Source organism: Mytilus galloprovincialis, chromosome 12, assembly GCF_965363235.1.
Source record: "Mytilus galloprovincialis chromosome 12, xbMytGall1.hap1.1, whole genome shotgun sequence".
NCBI lineage: Eukaryota > Metazoa > Mollusca > Bivalvia > Mytilida > Mytilidae > Mytilus > Mytilus galloprovincialis.
The window spans coordinates 31127245-31135868 of NC_134849.1; the positions used below are offsets into that span (position 1 = coordinate 31127245).

General features: G+C 30.4%; 1 long non-coding RNA gene across 2 annotated transcripts; it reads right to left on the reverse strand.

The window, feature by feature from the left end:
- Positions 1–738: 738 nt before the first annotated feature.
- LOC143054629 (uncharacterized) lies at positions 739–8260 on the reverse strand. Of its 2 annotated transcripts, none has more exons than XR_012971757.1 (3): positions 8167–8260; positions 2790–3257; positions 739–1093 (listed from the first exon to the last, which is right to left on the reverse strand). It is a non-coding gene; the product is annotated as an uncharacterized LOC143054629 (long non-coding RNA). The 2 variants fall into 2 exon arrangements; XR_012971758.1 differs by lacking the exon at positions 8167–8260 and adding an exon at positions 6078–6168.
- Positions 8261–8624: the final 364 nt, after the last annotated feature.

Sequence of the window (8624 nt, forward strand, 5' to 3'; positions counted from 1 at the left end):
TGAAGTCTGCCTCATATAAGTAAAGGAACACATTGACAATAAGAGGAGCACAGTTGGTTTTCATGTAAATGCCGATTATTTGTTGATAAACATGTCTTAAACACCTAACAAATATCTTGATAATCATTAAATTAGGCATCTTGATCGTGTCAGTTTCCGGTACACATATGTAGATTAGTTGTTTAAAAAATCAATTCTCTATATAAACCCAAGCAGGCACCAATTGATCAGAACAGTCTTTAAACTTACATAACTGATAAAAATAGGTAATCAGAATTGACTATATATGAACGCTAGCTGCGACCAGATATTGATTGGCATACTTATTATCTCCATAGTGCAACCATCTGTATATTCTAATACGATTGTTGTATGTAAAAATCACTTATCGTCGTTTATTAACGAGAAACTGGTCAAATTACCAAAACAGTTATTACAAAATGTCTGTCATGAAACCATTCGCACCTTTTTCTGAAAGTTGTATTCATTGAATGTTCTACCTTTAATCTGATTTAAAAAAAGTATGTCTAGTTACAAAGTTTTGTTATATTTTGACAGGTAGTTTTAGAGGAGATTCTTTTTTTTAAAGTTTTCAGTGGACGACGGACGACGGACGCCAAGTGCTGCGAAAAACTAATTTATCCCTTAAGGACAGCCGAGAGAAAAATGTAGAAACTCAAATGAGTTTAACTGTCCCTCTGGTCTATTTCGCTCTTTTTTTATACACCAAAAACGGAAATGTTCACAATTGATTTTATTTGAAATAAATAAAATTATATTGTTACAAAATGACGATGCCTACTACATATGATAGAGAGAAAAAACTGATTTGATATTTTTATGCCATGGAATATCTTCTATTTGACACATTAAATTTAGTAAATCCTTTCTCTTTCAATGAAAGATCAATTTCGGACTGAAGTGGTAGATCGGTCACTCTTCTCAGTTCCTCTAATGCGTCTATATTGGTTTCTGCGTCTTCGATCATACACTGGTGATCGAGGCAACTCCATTCTAGTTTTTGTTTGTATATTGCTTTCTTTATTTTTAGAAATTGCGATGCCAATGATTGGTCCTGTTTCTTCATTTGAGTCTGTAATATAAGTCATTAAAGATAATGATGTTGTTAAAAAGACATGCGTATTGACGATAATGCTACTTATTGCTGTGATAATGAAGATTACCCTTAAGAACAGTTTCATCTCAACCTGTCATGGAGTAAACGTACTTCAACCCCCACCCCCCCCAATCTATATTTGTTTCATATACAATCTCAAATACATAAATCCTATTAAACACAAGTTTTATCTCAATAAAAAAATTAATGTAAACATATACATGTACACACCATATTTAAAATATAATTGCGGTTATTTTGAAATTGACCATCAAATTTGAAAAATTAATAAGGACAACAGTAGTATAGACCGCTGTTCATTAGTCATAAATCGATCAAGCGTAAACACACACGGGTAAAAAAAAAACGAAGGAAAAAAACCAAAGCTTTCAAGGTGTCATTGTTGTTCTCTTGATGTTTTATTGTTTTTGCTATGCTATTAAGAGTAATGTATCATTGACGCATGCCCAAATCTGCGTGAATGTGGAAAGATGCCATAGCATAAACGTAAAGGTAACCCCCACATATTCATCAAACACCACTGCAGTATTGTAAATGTAGTGCACATGTTGAGGAGTTTATAAAGCATTGAAACTTTCAATTGTATGATTCATTGATATCATCAGTTTTATGCAAAATTGACAGTATTATCATTCTGTTTAAACATATATTCTTATTCGAGTCGTATTATTGCACATGCCTATCGCAGTGGTCCCCAATGCCCTTTAACTTCGTACTTTATTTGACATAACTGGCTTTTTTTTATTCGAGCGTCACAAATGAGTCTTTTGTAGACAAAACGCGCGTCAGGTGCATATATAAAAAGGCACTAGATACAGATTTGAGAGTATACTCAGTTAATGACAGCTAGTTCATATTCAATCTTTTGTTTTAGTTTTATATTCCTCGTGGATAACGAGGCTAACGGGACTACCGATACTACATTTTTTTTCAATTTGTTAGGTTCTAAAATACAGACAGTGCAGTAAAGTAAGATATTCATTGTAAATAATACTATAAAATATTATTTCAGGATTACTTTATTCTACTTCCATTTTTTCTTATTATTTTGCAATGGTGTTGTGGGTACTTTTGAGTTGATTTCCTTTTTGTGTCTGATGCCTCTGTTTTAACCCTTGCTGATTAGATTTTGTTAATTTACCAATTAAAAAAAAAAAACATTATAAAAACAGATACGATTAGAATTTTAAACCATGCCCAATTATCTTTGTGCCTGTTTCAAGATAGGCACCTTAAATCTAATAACTGTCGTTGTGCTATCTGGCAGACTCGTTTTCGTTCATTTTTGTAATATAAATCAGGAATATTGTGTAAGTTGTTCTTTTAAGAAAATATTTATTTTTGTCTTCCAGTAGCCATTCATACGATCGTATATGATACAGATTTGCATTGTGGTAGGCTGTTGGATCCCGTGTAATTATTCATAGTTTAGCTCTGTGTCTAAATTGATCGTTGTCTAATTGGCAATCATTACGCATATCATGATTTGAACATACATATATATATGTATATATTTCAGTTGTATACACAGAATTGCTGCTATCTAACTTTATATAAACCATTTTGTACCTATTTGTTCTATAAAACTGCCCAAAAATACATTTCTATAAAAATATACAATATTCAGAGAAATAAAAATTTATATACTCACAAGTTCTGTTTTCAGCCATTCCAATGAAGAGTTAATAGATTTTATCTTTCCTTTTGAAAATTCACCATTTATTTCCATATTACCGTCTTTTTCAAAGTCATCATTTATTGATTTTCTCCCCTTATATCTTTCTTTCCAGGCTTCAATACTGGGTCTCCTGTTATCTAAGCCTAACTTTGATGCAGTACATTTCAGTCGGAACAACGAAGTCGACTTCGGAAAGAATTTAAAGTTCAGTTTTGGACTAACTGTCCCAAGAAGTGATGACTTTTGTTTTGAGTTTGGAGCTGCTGTAAAATCAACAGTGTCATCTTCTTTAATTGGCTCCAGACGTAAATTCGGCTTTGGATCACTCATGTCCGGCTTTGCTTCTATAGTTATAGTTCATTCAATTTGTAACAATTGTATGACGGTAATGCAGTAATAAACTCTAAGGATACATCTGTGTACTGGTTCTCAAAGTCGATCCTGTTAAAAGAAATATTCTTATTTTAATGAATATCATTCAATTTACTTTATTATTTTCCCTTATCCTATTATTTTCCCTTATACATCAAATAGGTATAGTCACATTGTGTCAAAAAGTTAATTTGAGTTTGTTTCAGTGCTGGAAATTTAAATTTCATTACTTTTGGACACAGGATTCAAATTTTTTTCTGTGTATATTCTGATTTAACATGCAAAAGGAATATATCTTTCATAAAAAAACTACAGTCCTGAATATACAAGGATTGTTCTATTAAGGGTCTTATTTTTCTTACCGAACTCAAAATGCCCTAGTGGTTTTCACGGAATTAAAAACTGAAAAAAAACTACACGCCCTTTCACCGACAATCATTACGACAAATACTTTAAAACCTGTGTTCTAGATTGCCTTTAACAACAATTGTGTTTGCTATCATATAGAGCCGAGGACATATGGAATGACTTGAATACCCCCATCCAACAAAAGGATTGTGAACAACTACAGGTAAACGAAGAGCTATGTGTTAGTAATAGAATAGCAGAATAAAATAATTTGAAAAAAGAAAAATGAATTTAACATACATAACAGTTGATACAAAAGATTCAGCTACATACAAATATTTTCGCTTTATTTAAAAAAAAAACCGAACAATATTAATGTTTAATCTCAACGCATTAAGTGAAATGGGAATACCTCTCAAGATGTTATTACTTGAATGCCTTTTTCATAACGTTATAATAAATGTTTTATTTAAATCTTAAAACAAGTAAACATATACTATCTGTTGAAAATCGGATCAACTTAGTCATGTTAGTATCTAAAATACTATGACACATCAGATTTTATGAAAAACAACATATAAACCCTTTTCATGTTTCTAAATACAAATTGTATGTATAAAAACTATTAAAAAAGGGACGAAAGATACCAGAGGGATAGTCAAACTCATAAACCAAAATAAACTGACATGACTAAACATGAAAAAGACAAACAGACAAACAATAGTACACATGAACATGATGAAATAACATAGAAAACTAAAGAATAAACAACATGAACCCCACCCAAAACTAGGGGTGCTCACAGGTGCTCCAGAAGGGTAAACAGATCCTGCTCCACATGTGGCACCCGTCGTGTTGCTTCTGTGGTAACAAATCCGGTAAATAATCTTATTCGGTAGGTCACATTCATGAAAGGGAAGGGGTTTGTAGTTACGACGTAGGGAACATATCCGATATTATTTTTGAAACGGTTATTCCATAATGGTCAAAATGCAACCAACTCGTGATGGCGTCTGTAAAATTTACGAAGTTAAGATTTCAACTTCACAAGATGTGCAATATTATATATCATTATCGATTGCCAAATCTGTTCATTTATTGTTAGTTAAAACGTTCTCATTGATCAATATACATATATATGGCTTTTCTAATCAAAAGTTAGCTTTAACATGTCTCTGAAAACCACTTAAAACTATTATACGATTTTAATTTATTGGTCATTCTTTTAAATCACATTTCCAGAATAAATGGTCAGTTAATAGATTTGTTGCATGATTATATAAATCAATTCCGGTTAATGATATACAGAATTGTTAAAAGAACTTGCATTTTTCTCAACATATTAAATAAAAACAATGATTATCGATAAAATCTTAGCGCAATTAGTCATGTGATATAAAACCATACTGAGATATAAAAGGGGCAGCTAGTTAACCATTGAGATAATCACCGAAGATTGCCGACGTCCATATAACCCATCAAAATATAAATACAGTTATAAATAGAAAGTGACCACGTGCAATTGAAATTTTCGTGGTCAATTGAATTCATATTGTAGGTTAAAAGGTAATCCAGTTTTTTTCTATTATTTTTTTGTTAAAGAAAAAGTGTCTACCGATATGGAAAAATCAAAAAGTTTTTGGTGTAGATCTTTGGTAAAATATGCAAATTTGATGAAGAAGGGTTATTCATTTATAGGGTTTTTCATTGAATTAATGAATATTTTGTCTTATATCTTATGACTTCAAGACATGCTTCACTATAACAGATTATTTATAAGTTTCCGAACATCTTAGAATTGGATATCGCTTGATATTAACTTAGTTAATTAATTTTGAAATAACGACAAGGGAACCTTCGTTAAGGTTATTATTATTATCTGAATCGATCTAGTGTATTGCACATACCAGTGTGACGTTTAATGTTTTGATCATATTTTAATATATGACATTTTAAGATTTTTGAACACTTCAGAATTTAAAAAAAATATATAAAAAGAAGATTTTCAGTAGAAGTATTGGTATGGTATTAAAGAAATAACACATGCTCAGTGAAATGGACGAGCCTACATATTCTTAACCTTTGAAAGTCACCAACGTAACAAACGAATAGCCAATAGAAATGTCGTAATATTGTCTCATAATACTGATGCTGTATTAGATATTCAAACTAGCGCAGGTTTCGTATCTGTTTTTGTAGCACACTCCGTACAGTGTGATCCAAGAAATATTTCGCTAAGCAAAAAATAGATAACGTGTCAAATATTTGTTTATTATAAAACAATTAAAATCAGACATACAACGAAAAATATCTCATATATATTCAAATTTTGTATAAAAAAATAATACGTAGTAAATTAACTTTATTTTATATAGTTACCTTTAATCTTAAATGCTTCATAATCACACTTTCTAAATAAATATATATATATATAAAAAGCAAATATAATCAAACTACATTTTTAAAAAAATAAGAAAACGTTCTGTCGATTCTAGTTCAGACAGCCAATCTATCAATCCATTAGTACGACACAGAACTTACGTGAAGCCATGTTGACAATGAAAATTTAAAAATATTCTTAATAATCCGCATACATCATGTATTGCTTTCTTTATGAAAAGTTAGTTTTAAACGTCTTTGATCATGATAACCTCTTAATACTTTAATACGATTTTAATTTATATGTCATTCTTTTGAATCATTCGTTCGGAATGAATGGTCAGTTTATGGATTTGTGACCTAATGATATAAATCAATCCCACTTAAAGATATCAAGAAAATTAAATTGTTAAATTGTAATGTGCATTTTTTATGTGAAAACGAAACAATGACTAGCGAAATATCAGCGCAAACATTTATGTGATATAAATGCATACTGATATATTAAAGCAGTATAAGCTGTTAAATTCATGTTCAGCAATTTAACTATCATTTTCATATTTGATTTATACCATACTAAAACGTTTATTAAAATTATCCGAAAAAACGTTTACAAAAACAATTGATTATGCATGGAATCGATAATATATATTAGAACTTCATTTGTATCTATGTAACTATATCATCTAGTTAAACATCGGGATTACCTTCGAAGATTACAGACGATCAAATTATCCCATAAAAACATAATTATGATATTGAATAGATAGAAACCAAGTGCACTTAAATTTTTCTAGGTTTTTTGAATTCATATTTTAGATTTAAAGGTTATCTTAAGGCTGAAAAAACATGTTGCTTTTTTATTTACTGGTTTTGGCTATGAACTAGATGTTAGTAACTGCGAGTACTCTCAGACCTGTACTTAGTGTCTTTTTGTGGCTGTGTGTACAAGTATCCGTTCACATGAACTCTGTGTTTTGTTACAATTTTAGTGAAGTTCTATTTAATCTATACTATTAAACGAGAAGACCTCATTTTTGGTGTCGCTTCTCTTCTTTCCACAATAAATTAATTAACACGCCTCTGTGTCCTATAGGTACAGTGCATAGTCGCATTTGTCATCCATTCATATGATTATTCAGATTGAGTTATTTTAGGAGAAAAACGAGAAAAAAGGCATCCGGGTATTGTCCCGTCATTGTACGAAATTTTAAGTCAGATTAGACTTCCGGTTTGCGTTTTTCTGTATACTTTGAACATACATATACTACGAATAAAGTGTATTTTCAGAATTTTATCTGCTATCATTTTCAAGTTTACTATCCACGGCAGTCACAGAGTTTATTAAATAGAGAGGGTCTGTATACTATATCAATGATCACCATGGATCGATAAACTTAGAATTGAAAGTAAATACGCTTTATTTATATAATAATGAATGTTCATAATATACAGATAAGAGCTAAAATTATTCATGTGAACTTTTGATACTTTTTCTGAAATTTTCCAGTCATTAAATCTTTTACAAAATTCATTGATTACAAAAAAAAAAAAGAAGATGTGGTATGATTGCCATGTTGAGACAACTCTCCACAAGAGACCAAAATGACACAGAAATTAACAATTATAGGTTACCGTACGGCCTTCAACAAAGAGAAAAGCCCATACCGCATACTAAGCTTCAAAAGGCCCCGAAATGACAATGTAAAACAATGCAAACGTTAAAACTAGCGGCCTTATTTATGTACAAAAAATGAACGAAACTAAACAAATATGTAACACATAAACAAACGACAACCACTGAATTACAGGCTCCTTACTTCAATAAATGTTCATAACATACTAAATGTATGTTCATATTGAAATTGATAGAAAACCAAAAATTGGGAACTTTGGAAATAAAGGTGGAGGGTAAAAAAAAACATTTTCCTGTCCCCGATAACCTATGACTTATGATACTTTTGCTGAAATTCTCCAGTCATTCTGTATTTAACAAAATTCTTCCAACAACACTTTACATACCGATACTTTAAACTACGCTCTGAATGCCCGCGATTTCGCGGGTGTCTTCTAGTACTTCTAATAATTTAAGCTTTTTTCAACTGACTTTTATAGTTTGTTCCTTTGTGACCACTACGTTTAAAAAAATATATAACAATCAAACTACAATTTAACAAATAATTAAAGTTCAATAGATATAAATTTAGACAAACGTCATTCTTCTAAAACATAAGTAAAAAATAGAACTTACATGAAGCCATGTTGAAATTAAAAAGGATAAAATGTTCTTAATGATCCTCAAACATGTACGTGTGTGGTTTTCCTAATCAAAAGTTAGTTTTAAACATTTCTGATAACCTTTAAAATTTATAATACGATTTTAATGTATTGGTCATTCTTTTAAATCACAGGTCCAGAATAAATGGTCAGTTAACGGATGTGTTGCATAATTCTATTAACCAAGTCCGCTTATAGATATAAAAAAAATTAAAATTGTTAATATTTCCTATGGGAAAACAAACCAATGATTTGCATTATCTCAGCGCAAAAAACACACCGTGACGTAAATTAGAATTATACTGATATATTAAATCTCGTGCATAATTTTGGACATATGTCATACATTGGCTTATATAAGCTTCAGGTTTTCGTAATACTTTCAAAATTCTTTCATCTTTAATGTAATTTATAGAAAAACGAGTAGAACAA